This window comes from Crassostrea angulata, chromosome 2 (assembly GCF_025612915.1).
Source record: "Crassostrea angulata isolate pt1a10 chromosome 2, ASM2561291v2, whole genome shotgun sequence".
Lineage (NCBI taxonomy): Eukaryota > Metazoa > Mollusca > Bivalvia > Ostreida > Ostreidae > Magallana > Magallana angulata.
In genome coordinates this window covers 64,968,833-64,987,915 of record NC_069112.1, presented here as the reverse complement: position 1 = coordinate 64,987,915, position 19,083 = coordinate 64,968,833, and the positions used below count along the sequence as shown (strand labels likewise).

Genomic DNA, 19,083 nt, shown 5'->3' with positions numbered 1-19,083 from the left:
CCCACGTGTCCAAGCGGGCAACCAGCATGTCTATTCAACTAATGTCGATCGCGGGGATAGAACTCGGGTTGCAGCGGTGATAAACGAGTGCACTTTAAAACATTCTATATCTACATGTATTTTGTTATTCATTAAACGAATTGTATTTAAGAGAAATGACCAAGTGTAAGGTATGTTTTAAAGGTAAGAATTAAATATGAAAGATTGTAAATGAAACGCTAATTAGTATCCCTTTCTCGAGGCGAAATAAGATATTTTGGTGAAGTGTTTATAACCGGGTATATAATTATCAATCAAATTTATTTATAACGTTATAACGTTAATGTGTACTCCTTTCTACAGATGAGACTGATCAATAGGTTTCATAAGGGGGTGAAATGTTTTGATCGGCATGGGGTGCGGAGACCGCCGTGAGGTCCCATGTAGCTCGATTGCTTCTACTGTGTTCTAAGAATTTTGAGAGAAAATTTTTAACTCGGTGTTCCGGTTATAAAAACAGGGAAAATGGCGGGCGGGGGAGTGGCTGCCATAAAGGTATCCTTATTGTATCGATAACCCCTAGTACAGGATAACTCCTCGTACAGTTTTGTAGACGGAGGCTGTTTAACAGCCTCCGTATATTGTGATTGGCTTGCCCGTGACGTCAAATAATGAGGATGCCTTAAGCACCATCTAGCGGTGGACGAAATAATGAATAATTATAAGATTCGATGAATAAACATGGTGTGCCTCTTTGTCTCTGTCGTATATCGTTTGCATATTATCAATTAATATCCCGCGGAGACGTATCTCTCGTTACAGCCCCCCCCCCCCCCCCCAAACGAAAGTGATTTGGGAAGTCAGTGTGATTTACAGGCTGATAAGAGTGTTGCGCATGAAAAAACCCCAGATAGAATTGACAATAAAATCTTTTATATGATGCAAACAATAGCCGTAATATATATCATTAAAACTGGTACCTTATAACTGAACTTGAGTTCTTCGCAAATTCAAAATAAATAGCAAAATAAAGTACGTATGTTTATTGTGTCCATAGTCTTAACGAACGAGAGAGAGAGAGAGAGAGAGAGAGTTCTGTTGAGAAAAAAGAAGTATACGAACTAAACTTCACAAACACAGAATATCAATCTTTAGATCAAACATCATAAACAGTGTATAATACGTCATTGTTAAGTATGCTTCCTTTCTCTTATTTGAAATCAAACATCAGAAACAGTGTAGAATACATGTACTTCATTGTTATACATACTTTTTTTTCTCTTTGCTAGAAATCAAACATCACAAACAGTGTAAAATACCTATACTTCATTGTTAGGCATGCTTCCTTTCTCTTTACTAGAAATCAAACATCACAAACAGTGTAGAATACTTCATTGTTAGGCATGCTTCCTTTCTCCTTACCTGAAATCAAACATCACAAACAGTGTAGAATACTTTATTGTTAGGCATACTTCTGTTCTCCTTACTTGATATGAAAACTATTAAAACTTTTTTCCCTTATCTTGGAAGGAACACTTGGTGCACCTCGCGTGTTGATTTGATTAACAGGGGTTAAACGTGGAGTCGGACTGAAACTGCATGCTGGATTAAATCACATTGTACTATATTCTTTCGTGGATACTAATTTATAAATATAAAATATTACTATATTTCAAATGAATGTACGTAAAATTATGCCTTAAACGCGCGCTCTCGCTCTCTCTCATAACGATCATATGAAGAGAATATATAGATCGACGACACTCATTAATCAAGAAACCCCTTCTGTAGGATAAAAAAGGAGAGGGGGGGGTGTACAGTTAGACAAAAAAGTTTGCAATTTATAGGTTATCTTTTGTCTTGAACAGGTGTGGAAACCTCTAGGATATGGCGTTTTCTACCTTGGGTTTGCAAATCATTATACACAGGAAATAATATCAACTTGTGTACATAAATAGTTTGCATTGTATTTTTAAGTTCGATTGTAGGCATTTAATAACATGTACAGTTTCCCATTTTGTTTTTGTGATGCACAATAATTTCCTCATTCCTTTTTAGTAAAGAATAAACACCTTTAAGTAGTAATATAACAAGCTTATAAGGTTAAGATGAGAGAACCGCACTAAATATTTTAATTTATCTACCTAACTCTGATGTCAACCTGAAAAATATCCTCGCGACCTTAAATTGCCATAATACTAAACCGCTTCGCGTATTTTCCAACATGAGAAGCGGTATGCGCGCTGTTTTTCCTTAAATAAAAAAAAAATCATATACATTTTCACTAGTTTAATTTCCTCCGAAATGATGCCTCCGTCTATCAGTAGTTTCAGTACTTTGATTAAGATAGGAAGTTGTTCTTTTGCATATCAATTAAACACATATCAGAGGTATGCAAAATGCTAGGATTATGAAAAAATATCAGCTGTTTAACTTGGTAACTTTTGGCAAAAACATTGCATATAGAGTACCCCATTTTTCTGAATAGGTAGTTTGTATCAATTCAGTATGGACAAATGGATTATGGATACTGTTCACACAAAATTAAAACCCGGTTTGCTGTCACATTGACAGTTTTTCTCTTGTTTTAACTAATAACTAAATGACTTGCAAAGACTTGGTAATTTTTCGCTGAAAACGTTATGTATAACTATACATGTATTTATACTTTTTTAAATATCAAAATGATTTTGTTGTACAAGTGAATGATAGATAATAAAACAATCTAAAACTGTAAAAAATAGAAGTTTTATATTAGTTAATTAAAGCTCAAAGTACCACTACTAGCATGTTTACGTTTTTGTAATGATGATTTTGTTTTCTTCGGAAATGAGATTTCTAAAAGTATGGAACGGGGTTGGTCAGATGAGTTTGAGCGTATATGAACTGATAGAGTTTTAATTATAAGATATTTTAAAATATATACTGTATTGACGATATTTTACAAAATTCAGTAGCTGCTTTATGTTAAACAGTTCACGTTCACAAGTGGCTGTAAAGTTGTATTATAAAAGCTCTCCGAAAATTTTTAATCAAAAAACTTCAATAAGTGATTCTGTATTGAACTGACATTTAGGACGTCATACTCTTATCCCGTAAAAATTGCTTGAAATAAAAAAATGCCAAATTTAACGGGCATGATAACCCTTTTTTCCTATGTATTGCCGACAATGCAAAATAAATAATTTTAAAAAATAATTCATACACATTTTAATATCACGACAGTTAACCTTAACTTTAGAATTTCTATTTATTTTTTAAAGAGGGAGTTTGCTTCTTATTTCTCATATTAATCAAAATCTCAAAACCAATGTCTTTATATATTTCGTTTTTCTTATCGATTACTTTGCAACTAAGTTATTTAATTGACTAGCTGGCCAACTCGTGTAATTCTTCGAGGGGGGGGGGGTCTTGTTTCAACTTTGTGGTAGCGATTAGAAGCTTTTGGAGATATTTTCTTAATTCAACCTACCTCTAGACTTTAACAATTTGTTTAATGTTTTTATATCTATATACATGTATATTCAAACAAAGTCATTATATGTAGTTTTTTTCCAGTTCTTAGAAGATATCAGAAGCCGATCGAATTCTTTACTCCCATTTTTTATACATTCTCTTGTTAAAATGTACACCAAGCTCATAATTTATTTTTCCGACAAATCATACTTCCTACGAAAAGTTGCTATCCAGAGATGATACGATTTTAGGCCTACCTAATATATATATTTTTTTATTTATTCCGTCCCCATTCCGGCGATAACAGCATGCCTTTACCTGCAGCTATCCTTTTCTATCGTTGACGTCACTGTTTCCAAATATGGTCATGTCAATATTCGACAAACTTGTAGACTTTACATTTGTTGATTTGTAACATGTCAGCCGTGCTATTTCGGAAAATTGATGTACAAATGAGAGACTACAGATAGAAAGAGTGTATTATAGTGGCAGGTTTCATGTAAATAACAGACAGCATTTTATAGCTGTAATTAAGCATAAGGAAACATTCGATTGAAGGCCTGCGGGGTCAACTCTAGAGTGTTTCTTCTTGTGTTTTATAGGTGACACGATCAAAATTGCACTCATTCATACTCAGGCTTACACACCAACACGATTGCATATACGGATTTACAAGTTTACATGTCTGGATATTTGAACACGATTACCCTCCATTTAAAAAAAACAGATTCATAAATTTTTCACTCTAATGCCAGTAAATTTTAGAATAGATGTTGACAAAGTTTGGATGCTAAATAATTTTGTATGTGTATTTTAATAATGTCTTAAGTCATATTTAATATGAAGTCATTTATGAAAGACTATAGTCTATAGCTTAATATTTCAAAAGAAATGAAAGAAACAAAATTTTGCAGATCGACTTCATTTTTGATTAACAAACTGTTTTTTCATTCCATATTTAAATTGTATTGTATTTTCGTTACGTAATCACAAGACATCGGCATTTTTCTCTGTTTTACTGTCAATAGTTCTACCGACCATCGCATTAGTTAAACCTGCCGAACAGTCGTCATCTTGCTATTTAATATATGGACCCATTGCGGCAGTAAATGGCTTAAATATTACATTTACAGTTCAGTTTAATAACTTAATAACAACTATCACAGCTATTTCTCTATTGTAGTTAATTTTATCCTCATATCTTTACCACGCAAATATTAATATGTATTGTAATTTTGTTGACAGTTCCGCCGAACATCGCATTAGGTAAACCTGCCACACAGTCAACAACGTATATAGACTATAACGCCGCGAATGCAGTGGATGGCAACACAGGAACAGATGTTGGTGTAGACAAGTGTACATACACAGATCATGGCGACAGCAATCCGTGGTGGAGGGTGGATCTACAGGATGTGTATAACATCACATCTGTCAGAATACTCAACAGAGGAATAAATGAATACGGAGGTAAGTGTAAAAAGTAACAACATTGCAAGCTTTGATTTTGCTTTTTATATCCATACTTTATATATGTATAACATCACAACTGTCAGAATACTTAACAAAGGAATAGACAGTTAAACACAGGTAAGCGTATCTAACAACAACATTACAGAATCGAAGTATAGCAAATGTAGAGGAAAATGTTGTTTAAATTCTAGTTAATTGGTTCATAGCTTCGATCGAATGAAGCCCCCAAAATATTGATTTACTATTTTGTTATATCCAAAACTCTTTAAATTCCTCTTTTATTTTACACAGTATCTATCTTAATCATGATTAGGGTGTCCTATAGATGTGCAATAAGGTTTCGGAAATTTAATTGTCGGCCAAGGGGTTAATTAAATGCTGAAAAGTGACGTTTATTTTGTTTTCAAAAAAATGTGGTTTCAATAAATTAACTAGTTTATGCATAGGCCAAACCTACTCCTGGCATATAATTGGAGGCGTCCTGTTGATGTATAAGGTCATTGAAATTTTATTTTAACCCTTGGGGTAAAAAAGGTGTGTCTTTTTTTTTTTTTTTACAAAAGAAATGGTTCCAAAAACTCCTAGAACTGAGTTTTCTTTGGAATTATGAAATGGGATATCGGTTAGATGCACAAAAACCTTTTGAAAAATTGTCATATTGATAAGTAAATAATAGTTAAAATGACATTAGTTCCCCCCAGATAAATTTTCTTTTTCAACACACAAATAAAAACAAGAGGCCCATGGGGCCACATCGCTCACCTGAGTAACAATGGCTTTATATAGGTGTTCAAAGGATATTGTGCCATATGGCCCCTCGGTAGAAAAACAAAAAAAGAATACCATAAATAAACTGTATCCAAATTTTACACTTTTTAAGGTCTTCCGTGTCCAACGGAAGACCTTATTGTTATTCTTCGGATTCTTTTTCTTCTTCTTTTTTTTTCTTAACACTTTTTGTGCACGCGATATCTCAGAAATGGTTCAACCGATTTGCACGAAATTTTTAGTTCTTACTACCTATGTCCTGAACCTTACCGGAATTTTTTTTGGTTGATGACGTCATTTCCGTTCTTGAGATATTGTCATTTTAAGGATTTTTAGGGTGTTGGTTTGTCCAAGAGTGTTCTCATGAACTACAAACGATATCGATTTCAAAATTTCAGGGATGATAGACAAAAAATTGTTTGTATGCACAAAAGCATTCATGTTAGCCTACCACAAAAAACGCCGGAGCTCGATAGGGCTCGAAAATTGAGATAAAAAAGCGTTGTAATTTTGCTTGGTTTTCTTAGTTTATCTCTTTTCTCGCAAATATTTTGTTAAGACATGTAGAATAAAAAATATTTTAAGTTACAAGATCTTTTGTTTCAAATCAAGAAAAAGAGGCTGGCCCCCCAAACTAGGGACGATAATGGATCAGCCCCTAAAACATTTTTTCACATAAATTTCATGAGAAGTAAGGAATTTCCAAAGACTATGTTTAAAATTTAAAGACCTTTCATTTGATATCAAGAAAAAGGGAATGACTCTTCAAATTAAGGATCAAGATGATCCAAAAGTCTGTTATCTATATAGTCGTTTACTGATAGATGTTTTGTAATAGGATATAAAAGCAAAATTAAGTATAATACGTTTATATATCTTGATTTTCTCATGCATTACCTAACAAGGGTTTTTAGGGGCCAGAGGTAAAAAAGTTTAATCTTTTCTATCTTTATTGGAAGAAATGCAAGTATTTAAAAAAGCAACATAAGAGAACTTATAAAAACATTACAGACAAGCATTAGTACTCAACTCCTATTTCGAAATCATGTTTTGTTGTCGAAAGTTAAAGTCCATGACGTCATATCGCCTTCTGAAAATCGGACGGAAGACCTCCTCGTTGCTCACAACAAGATCGTGTCTAGTTTTCCTACACTTATTATATGACATTAACCCCCCCTTTTTTTTTTTACCAAAAATAAGATCCTATGCAAGATAGAAAACAACATTTTGGTAGGGGTACACTCTTAACTTCCAATTTTCTTTATTTCAGTTCTGCCCCCTCACTTTATAAAAAGATCAAATTATATATGAGAATATGCACATAAGTACATATTCATCGTCAACTACATTGTACTTGCTAGTTATTGTATTTTATTAAAAAAGATTCCTATATGTGAAAGAGGAAAAGTGTATCTCAAGGTGCTCAATTAAAAACATTCAAATATTTAATTGGTCTTCCACATTATAAACGATTGTTGTTTACAAGGCGTGAACTCGCGCTATGTTTTATAATCTTACTCACTTGATCGGTGAATGCACTCGAATGAAAAATGTTGTCATGTAATATGTTAAAGAGCTATTACATGTATAATCAATGCATAGGCGTCGGAACTGGGTGGAGGGGTAAGGGGTTTTCTCCCCCCCCCCCCCCCCCCACACACACACACACACTTTTTTTTGCAAAGTTAGACATAGCCACACTCAAATTCTTTTTTTTTTTGCTTGTCAAGATTTCTGATAAGGTCTAACCCCCCCCCCCTTCAATGAGCCTCGGACTGCAATGTATTGACAGGCATATCGCTCTATTTTACTAAGGCCCACGCTTTATTTCCATCTTTATTCAAGATCACATTAAAAAATGGCCACAAATCAAGATGATTTTCCGCTGTAATTTTTTCTTAAGAATAGCGATAATAGATTTATCCCCGTAACAGAAATGTTTTAAACTGTTTTAAAGAGATCGTTTTAATTTAATTGTGTCTGAATAACCACCAAAGTTAGTGTAGATTCATCGCATAAGAAAGTGGCCCCAAAAAGTTGTTATAGCATATTATCCTTTTAATTTTTTCTGTACAAGTATTTAACGTTTAGTGAGACATTTCTAGTGATAAATCAAAATTTCAGCGTCAATCGTGGAATTATAAGCAAGATTTAGAACTCACAATTCTGCTTGGTTTGAGTCAATTTTTTGTTCACATCAACTTAAGATTTTTAAACTTGGTATTTCCTATTCAGAATGAACAAAAGCATGACCTCAGTTCTGGGAGCAAAGCTCTGTATCTTGCTTATAATTCGAAACTTGACTCAGCTGAAAATGATTAGTAAAGAGAAAATTGTAAATAAACAATTAAAACAGAAGAAACATGCACTAAAACAAAGAAAGAGCACAATTTATTTTTCATAATATATATATACCTATATATTTCTAGCAGCAAAAACAATCTCCGTTTAGACTGAAAATGCAGAGCATCTTAACAAAACACGTTGTATTATAATCAACCATAACGTAGAGATCGTACCGAATTACCAATAAAATGTATAGTATTTATAATATGATATGCTGTTAGTGCATCAAATTATGCTAATTTTGCGCAGGTGAAATATTAACTGTCTGATTTACCGAAGTCTATATTTGATTTAATACCGAGCGCAGCGAGAGGCGGGCGAAGCCCGCCTCGCGAAGCGAGGATTAATGGTAACACGTATATATAAGAAAATCAGTGAAAAATGAAAGTTGAATCAGGGGTACTAAGGCCAAAAAAAATTTCTTCCAGCCCTGGGCGCCGCCATATTGGCAGCCATTTTGTTTTTAAAAAGTTAGTTCGATCATTGATTGACTGGCACTTATCGATGTTTATTGCCCCTAGGCTCGATTAAATAAGTTCCAGTGTTTCAATAGAAGGTGATTCGAATTGAAGAAATTAAAAAGGAAACCAGATAAGTTTCAAAAGTGTTTTAATCAAGAAACACGACTTATTCTATGCATGTCTTATCAAATTATCAGATGGAAAATAAAAAAAATTAAGGTCAAGGAATTGATCTCTTAGATACTGAATAAGGTATTCAATTTTATTGCAGCGGCATTCATATGAATAAACAATGAAATAGGAAATATATATTTTTGGGAATAACGTAACTCTCTTCGGCTATTTCCGAAGACAAAACGTGTACGTTTTACGTATGAAACATGACGTCATAATGTAGACTGAGCACGTGACGTTTAGTTTAACTTTGACGAATGATTTGAGTAGGCAACCATACTGGCGGATCATACTTTGTACGTTTTAAATAGATTTTATTAGACAAAAATCAAACCTCACTGTGTTAAATCTGCGCTCGGTCCAACGGTCACACCGTTTACATATTACATAAAATCCCTAAATACAGGCAATATTTCCTCTCAAGTTAAAAAGCATAAACGAATTCAAAACAACGTAAAACCACGGTCATGAGTGAAATGGTCAACGCATCGAAAGATTGAATCTCAATTGACTTCACTAAATTGGCACAAATATATTTAGCATGTTTCAAGTATTCCTTCGCATGTAAACTGTTGCACAACAAGCAAATACATCTTTGTCAGTTTGACCCGTTTACCATGCGTCAACATTCAAACTTGCATGCCTTACACAATGAACTTTCGTTTTCGATATGGAATACCGAACCCGAAGTTATAAACTGATTGACAGCGATTATCTCTTTATTATACCCCCGCTCCGAAGGAGAGGGGGTATACTGTTTTACCCTTGTGTGTTTGTCTGTCTGTCCGTCTGTCTGTCTGTCTGTCTGTCTGTCTGTCCGTCCCTAACAAAAATTTCTGTCGCATTTATCTCAGCAACTATTTATCGCAGATGCTTGAAATTTTAAGACAGTGTTTGTTAAGGCATGCCATATCGTGGGATATATTTTTGTACCAATCAGACGTCAACTTCCTGTTAAATGACGACTTTGCTTATTTTTTAACCAAAATTTTTAAAAAAATTTTCGTCTAAGATTTCTCAGCAACTGTTTATCGCAGATGCTTGAAATTTTTACACAGTATTTGTATAGACATGCCATATCGTGGGATATATTTTTGTACCAATCAGACGTCAACTTCCTGTTAAATGACGACTTTGTTTATTTTTAGCAAAACTTTTCAAACAAATTTCCGTCAAAGAATTCTCAGCAACTGTTTATCGCAGATGCTTGAAATTTTTACACAGTATTTGTATAGGCATGCTATATCGTGGGATGTATTTTTGTACCAATCAGAGGTCATCTTCCTGTTAAATGACGACTTTGTTTATTTTTTGCCAAAATTTTCAAACAAATTTCCGTCAAAGATTTCTCAGCAACTATTTATCGCAGATGCTTGAAATTTTAACACACTATTTGTTTAGGCATGCCATATTGTGGGATATATTTTTGTATCAATCGGACGTCAACTTCCTGTTAAATGACGACTTTGCTTATTTTTTAAGCAAAATTTTCAAACAAATTTTCCTCAAAGATTTCTCAGCAACTGTTTATCGCAGATGCTTGAAATTTTTACACAATATTTGTATAGGCATGCCATATCGTGGGATATATTTCTGTACCAATCGGGTGTCAACTTCCTGTTAAATGACGACTTTGTTAATTTTTAGGCAAAACTTTCAAACACATTTTCGTCAAAGATTTCTCAACAGCTATTTATCGCAGATGCTTAAAATTTTCACACACTACTTGTTTTGGCATGCCATTTTGTGGGATATATTTTTGTATCCATCCGACGTCAACTTTCTGTTAAATAATGACTTTGTTTATTTTTTGCCAAAATTTTCAAACAAATTTTCGTCAAAGATTTCTCAACAGCAATTTATCGGAGATGCTTGAAATTTTTACACAGAGTTTGTTAAGGCATGCCATATCGTAGGATATATTTTTGTACCAATCGGACGTCATCTTCCTGTTAAATGAGTACTTTGTTTATTTTAGCCAAAATTTTCAAACAAATTTTCCTCAAAGATTTCTCTGCAGCTATTTATCGCAGATGCTTGAAATTTTTACACACTATTTGTTTAGGCATGCCATATTGTGGGATATGTTTCTGTACCAATCGGATGCCAGCTTTCTGTTAAATGTCGACTTTGCTTATTTTGCATATTCACATCAGAGCGGGGGTATCACCAGTAAGCATTGGCTCACAGATATCTTGTTTTTATTTTCGTTATTTATTCAAAATTGAAACAGAGTTCGCCAATAATTTTTTGCAATTTATGATTTCCTTTCCATAAGGATTTTTTTTTTGCAAAATTACGTTGAATTTGCTTCAATAGTTCTTGAGAAGAAGATTTTTTAAAAATGCACCCCCTTTTTCTACAGTTTTGAGGTTTTCTCCGTTTTAAATAAAGATCGGTCTTTCATTTCTGCAATTTATAATCACCTTTCTAAAGGGATGCTTTGTGCCAACTTTGGTTATAATTGACGTGGTTTTAGAGAAGAAGTTTAAAATGTGAAAAGACGGACGGACGGACGACGGACAAAAGGTGATTAGAAAAGCTCACTTGAGCTTTCAGCTCATGTGAGCTAAAAACCAAAAAAACAAGAAAAAAAAACCAACAAAAAATCCGAACATTCATATTTAACATAATGGTCAAAATTCTAATGAAATATAAATGGTGGTTTTAATATTAACTGGTAAAAATGACAATTTTTCTTTTAAAAAAATATAAACAATATCAATTTTTCTAATTTTAAAGAATTAATAGACGATTTATCCAGATACGATCGTTGGTGCCTGTTAGAGTTCAAGAATTTTTTAAGGGGGGATCAATAACATATACTCAAGTTATATTTATTGACTATATACGGTTAGAATGATACACCTTTATTCCCATCCTACAGTATCGATCAGACCAAACCAAACAGAGGGTAAACCCCAACTAAACCCTGGGTTTACTTTCTGGGATTACTCCTGGTTTACTAGAGTAAACCAAAAGTAAACCCATAGTGGACACAAAAAGTAAACCCCGATCAGAAAGCAGACGGTACATGTGTATTCAAAATATACATGTACAAGGGGCGGGAATTACAGGCAGTAGGATAGTAAGATAAATCAAAGTACTGACGGGAGTTGATTTTATCATTTATTTTAAAATTAACTTATCTTGCGTGGCAATTAGTTTCTAGTTTTTATTTAAATTACGCACTTTTTTTTATAATTAGACTTTTCAGACAAGAATTAAGAGAAACCCCATATGAATCATGTTGTGTAATATTTAAAGATAGATTTCAAACTATGTATTAACAATCGAAACAATTCTAAAAAGTGTATGGATCAAAGCAATATTGATATTGAACTCCAGTCTCGTTCAACCATACGCTTATCTGTCTCCGTTAATCTCCGACAAGCAAGAGAGCCTCTCTGTTTGTCGAAGATTTACGGAGACAGCCGAGCTTTTGGTTGAACGAGACTATTAAACTCTGGCGTAGGAATACAAGAGAGTACATGGATATCTAAATTGTTCGTATTATATAAAATCTTACTATTTTCAAAGTGTTTATATACAAGTACCACTGACGAAATCCATGTTGATCTTTACGATGTCTTGTTGCATCTTCTATTTGCAAACATGTCCCGCTATTGTAAATATCATTTTACCAAAAAGTGTCATCTTTTAATTGGACCAATAACGTTGTGGATTTTATGTTATGTTTTATTTTTCCTCTAATATCGGCGTTCGTTTTCTACATTTTGTACCGTTAATAATACCCGGTACTTATTGAAATTAGTATTTTAAGCAGTGCAATTTTTTAATACGCTTGCGTTACTTGACAGTTGTTCATTCCTGCAGCTATATACATAAGATCTGAATATAGATATCTAGACGTTGCCTGGTTTGATTTTCCGTTTATAAATTGGGACTATGGTGTGCTGATCCCAAAATATAAATAGTTATACAACACATTTGGACGATTTTTAAAAACAAAATATACATACCTGTGAAAGATGCAATTAATTCAGATGAAACGGGAAATATCAAAGAAAACTTCATTGACACATTATCATTTTTTTTAATCGGAAAAATTCAGAGGATCGAAAACAGATTTCTTACGAAGATTTATAATGGGAAATGTTGACATCTTTTCTCCATTCGTAGGTCACTCAGAATACCTCGCACAATTTTTCAACGTTATCATCCGGGTCAGTTGAAATGCAAAACCATGTAGACTTCTTTATTTTTAGCTGTGTATTGAACCTAATGAGCTAGAGAGGACGTTTTAAAGAAGAAATCATGAAAAATGTTCATGCTTCTGAAAGAACATCGCTTGAACCATGAGGTACATAAAAATATCGAGCTATTCAGCAAAATGTGAATCGAGGATATTTTAGGACAGGGTATGGTGGTCAATGCATGTACTGTTGATTTTAGGGAAATATTTAGTCTTGAATAAATAATCTCGGATTGATAATCTTTCAAAAAAATTAAATATTAGACAAAGGATATCGGTTTTAGCATGATAAACAAATCTATAAAGTAAATAACATTAGATAAGATTTTCCGTTTTCTGTTCCATTCCGCTCTCCGTTCCGTTTTCCGTTCCGCGTTTTAGCAACACCCCGTTTAGTTGACCCCAATCGCAAATCGCGAGTAAACCCAAAGTGGACACAAATTCTTAAGAAGTAAACCTATAGTAAATCCAAGAAAAACCTCAAATGTAAGCCCAGGGTTCAGATGGTGTTTACTCTGGTGTAAGGTTGGGTATAATCAATACTGTAGGGTTTTTTTCTTCAAAAACAAAATATATTTCAGTTGCAAAACCATCTCTTGGAATAGGATTGGTATTGTCATACCCCTGCTTCAAATGAGATTGGGAGTATACGTCATATACTCGTCTGTCTGTGTGTTTGAATGTATTTGTGTTTGTCTGTCTATAACACATTTATGTTCCATTTTTCCCGTAATTTAATTCTTGAAATTTTAAGTCTTTGATTAGGTATGTCATGTGGTGGGATTCATTTTTATCATTGTCAATCTGAAGAATCAATATTGAAATATGAGTAAAAATGGATTAATAGAAATGTGGATCTTCATAATCATTAAAATATTTTATCATTTTCTATTTGGCAACTCCTCGGGATTACACCATTTGATGCCCCCGACATAAAAACACATGAATATATATGGCTACAGTGTAGGCGGTAAGATGAATCTCAACAGTTTTTAAGATAGTCAGCCTTTTTTTTCCGTTTCATGAGGGTCAAAACCATCCACAGGATCATGATATACATAGTATTTGATATGCCATAAAACATAAAAACAGAAAAAATATAATTGATGAAGAATGCATGTTTTCAAGATACTTAGTCGTTTTGAGTTAGTTGGAGGGTGGGGTGAAGGGTGAGGTGATGACCCCAGGTGTAGGGGCTATGTCTGAATTGCGTCTTGACATGATCAACGGGAATATATATGGGTAAGGGATATCAAAAAATGTTATGGTCAAGGGATAAGGATTAAACCATATACAAGACATTTTTCAATAATTTGTAAATAATTGATAAAGAGGGGGTGGATAAAGCCCCTGAGCTTTGATAAATGTTATAAACATAAATCAAATTCAAGTCAGTTCCACAGCCTTTTTATTTGGCAATATTTTGAAGGGAGTTATCCATAACTGTTTGTTCTGCAGACAGTTTACACATTTGTATACAGAAATTACTCTTGCGCGATTGTTTAGTGTAAAGTTACTGATAATAAATTTATTGGCTACTACGCAATGGAAGTAAAAAAAGTAAAAATTTCTCAGTAGAATTTCAACACATTGTCATAATATATAAGAGTTTTTAAATGGCGGTGGGTTTGTAGCAAACATACAGTTAGATTCATAAAGTGGAAATAATATCAGGTTTAGCACGATATCTTAATTTATAAAATCAAGTGCAATTATATGCTATTAGTTATAGGTTATAAGGCTGTTATTACAAAGTAGTTATAATAATGTGAGCTATTCAGATCTTTGTTTTTGTAAATTATTGAAATATAAAAGCGTAACGTCTAGGTTGTTTCCTACGATTGTCATAGAAAATATTACATATAATATCTAAAATATCAATAATCTTTTAAAAGAACTTTGCCTTGACCTTAACCCTTGATTTACGCAATCCAGTTCATGCATTTCGTTTCTTTGTAATAAACATGGATTATTTAATTGTGTAGTATACAGGAATTAAGTTAAAGAGGAGAAATAAGTCAAGACGAGGATTATGCAGTGAGCTTTTACATAGAAACTTGAAGTAGAGTCAGCGCTGAGAATATGATAGACTGATTACTATCGGGCAAATACATAGCGGGGCATTAATTAAACTGCTTATAGTAACAAACGTCCACTACACAATTAACGTTTTCCCTAGTCATCACGATATAGTCATAAAAACACTATTCATTTACAACAATAATGATATATTTACATCCACCACGTATGATTCCCTCTACTTTTTACGATACGTTATGGTAAATCTATAGCTCTATAGAAACAACAATACTGAAATATACACGCCGTTCATTGATTGGTCGAAACCTACATGTACAGCAGCCTAAGTAATACCACGGACTGCACAAAACAATCATGATGACGTCAGACCCAAATTCCAATAGGAGACGACTGTTACTTTTTGCTAACGATCTTATGTACATAATGTACATTAACAGCACTTTAGTGGAATTTACCTACTTTTTACAAACAATTTATTTATTTGTTAAAAATAGATGAAAATATTTATGTGTAATAAAAAACAATCATGATGACGTCAGACTCAAATTCCAATAGAAGACGATATAGCTGTTACTTTTATCTAACGCTCTGGTGAACATAATGTACATTAACGTCATTTTCGTGGATTTTACCTACTTTTTACTAACAATATATTAATATGTTAAAAATAGATGTAAATATGTATGTGTCATAATATAAAATACTTTTTTGATGATTCTTGCCGGTTATAAAGGAAGCCATCATTGCAGAAAAAAAAATCAAAATAACCCGCTAAAGAAAATGAATTAGCATACTTATCCCTGCCTCATCTTACAATTAAGGTGCATAACATGTTTCAACTTCCGACAAATTTATTCGTCAATATTAGGCACATTCATTGTAATTATGACCCGGAACATATTAAAATCGCCAAAGCAAGATCTCGTCAAACTTTAAACATTCTTATTTATTACATTTTTCTTGAAGAATTATCTCAGAAAATTTCAACATTTTCTTTTTAACGTTATAAACAAAATAATCATATTTTGATTAATGTGTAGCCTTTTCGGATGAGTCAATCATGCAAATTATGAAAAATAAAACTTGTTCTGGGAAGTGTAATTTAGGGGAAATACTTGGGTTAGGCTTTTTTCTGTGTTATATTTATATGTAGTAGTTACCCCATATAATATTGTTGGTTATGTGCAGATACCCGATGGGCGTGGTCATAATGGCACGAGGGAGCGTATCTGCACATAATCAACAATATTATATGGGGTAAGTTACTTGTACTATAGTTTACGATTATTCATTATATCTTATTATTATAGTAATATCGGGAGGGCACTTGCGTCTAATCAATACGGTGTCAATGCGTTGGTCTTTATATATGTACATTGTACTTCGTGAATTTCCAAAATGACTTTCTATCCCCAACAAAGATTAATTATTCTTCATTTTTTGAAAACATTCATAACCCTAATGAATAGATCGACTTCTCATTGTTATATTTTTATTTCATATTCATTCATTTTCCGACTTATTGTACCGATATTTGCTTCAAAGAATTAAACTTATTAACACAATTTCATATATACGAACCCTAAATTGGGCAATGCATCTGTTTAAAAAATTGAAATTAAATTTAAATTGATGAAGGTAATTAGTTTTTTAAAATCTTATTTCATACTTTGTATCAATGTATGTTTTTTAAAAGTGGCTGAAAAAACATGTGTATTTTGAACAAAATCAATCACAAAGCAAAAAAAAAATTAGTTGAGAAATGCATGTCGCGAAACCGTGATTGGGTAATTTCAAATTCGATTGGCTACCGCTATTCACTCAGTCCACAAAAAAAGTCTTCTATTCAAACGCTTTCTTATCACGTGATTGACTTTCTATAAAACCTTTAACCATTGCCGATATTGTTTTGTCTCGAGTTAAAAATGAGATTTATTTGACGCACTAAATTAGTCGAGTCATTTATCCGTGTTGAGTTTTGGCAATTTTGATCTGGAGGAAGCTCTTACTGTGGAGTATTATGGATGCGCTAAAACCAACTTTGTTGATGTTGTTTTTACTCGAGATAGTGGGCGGAGTTTTATAAAAGTGTGGGGTATGTACATATAACCCACACTTTTAACAATAGAAATCTCGCCAAGCTATGGTACAATTAAATATATTGTGCATTTTTTGTGACCATTAGGCCTACAAAACAAAAGATAACAGCATCTAGTTTACACCTGTTATTTGACTTCTATTTAGATTTGTCATACCGACTTCAGGACGTTACTGTCACTGTAGGACTGACATAATCTGATGTCAACACTCCCTGTGGTTTCTTTGCTGGTCCCGGTACCGCGTCACAACTGGTCGTCATCGACTGTCCCACATCAACACAGGGAAGATTCGTAAAGATCTCCAAGACAACTGAGCTTCTCACTCTTTGTGAGGTTGATGTGTTTGGCGTCTCTGTCTAATATTTATTAAAGCTGATGACTAAGCTGAAATTTTGCCGACTTCATATTTTTGGGCATCTTGAGGAATTGATTATCTGTTCCTATTTAATGTGACTTTACAAATTGCTTCAAGTTAAAATTCTACAGCTGTTGCCCTATTTATACCTATATATGTTTTTGATTTTAATGTTACATGTCTGACTTTTATTTATAATGCTTCTTACATTGGATATAACTGTGAAGATTGTTAACGTACCTTTATATATTTAATTCAACGTTTTTTAAATAACTTTGATCAGTACGTATTGGATTTGTTTCTGTTTAATTACTGTTGTGTCAATAAATTACATTTATGGTATATTTTGTTTTCCTTTTAATACAACAGTAGTTAAGGCATGGTAATTATTTACACAACAATGCCGGTTTTTATACAAGGTACTTGTGTGCCGGTGCCTATTTATGAGCGGCGTTCAGCTTTAAATAAATCTGGGTGAAGAAATGTCGCACAAACTTTTCGATATCTTTGTTTTTTTTTTATTTTGCAAATATCCATACTGGATAGAACTATCAGACGATATCATAGCATCAATTCTCTATCATTTCACTGGAAACATTAACGCATTATTCTTTGAAGAATAATGAATTTATTATTTTACTTCATTCCCGTTTAGACTCATAATTACGTTGATTCAATTCTCACGTTTGCCGTTAAAATCCCCTTTTCTTATATCTCATTCACTTTTGAACATGATAATTCAAAATTTATGAAGAATAAATTAGCAAAAGAAAAAAACCTAAAAAAAAAAACTGACGCAAATAAAAAAGTACACATTTCACTTATGTTCGCAAATAGTGTTACAAGCGAATATATATATATATCTATATATATATATACATATATATATATATATATATATATATATATATATATATATATATATATATATATATATATATATATATATATATTGCTAAGGAAATTAAATTTGCGTAGAAAATCACACAAAAAATCTTACTTTTTGAAAAGTCCATAGCAACGGCAATATTTTTAAAGCAAATGCCAGAGTTTTTTCAAGTTGCTTTCAAATTCAGGAAATACTTGATATTTTCTCACCCATTTATATAAGCTATCTATACTTTTTATGCAAATATGACCATTTTAATATGCCTCAAAATATTAGAATATACCTTATTTTTTAGCCTTTTACCATAGCAACGGTTCTCAATTTTTGAAATTCTTAATTGCACAACCAGTATATACCAAAAAGTTTAAGATTTGCATTTTAATTCAAATTAAATGAAGAAATCATATTTTGAAATTTCTCTTTAGTTACCATGGAAACACATTTAATATATGTGTTTCTCCATAAATGTTTTTCTTTTTCTTGAAAAATGACAATTTTGTTTAATAATATATTCTACCCTAAAGGCCCTTAGTTGTGCACACTATGTTCTCAAATAAGCATTAAAATGTCATTTTAACATCTTTACACTCTGTTACGATGGCAACGGGACCAAATAGCAACAAATAAATGGTGTTTTTTACTGATCAAAGTCTATCAAATTGTAAAGTATGAGGAAAATTAGTGACTATGCGTGGCCACCGAATTTTGATTCTTAGATAGAATTGATCTTAAAACTTAACAATATCAAACTGGTACACATTATTACATGATTTAAAGCTGTGAGGTCTGTTTCAAAGACACTTTCTTAAAAGGTGTCGTAATCGCAA

General features: G+C 32.7%; 1 pseudogene; it reads left to right on the top strand.

Annotated features, from left to right (window-relative positions):
- Positions 1-504: 504 nt before the first annotated feature.
- On the top strand, positions 505-17,372 carry LOC128174707 (fucolectin-like; annotated as a pseudogene).
- The last annotated feature ends 1,711 nt before the right edge of the window (positions 17,373-19,083 follow it).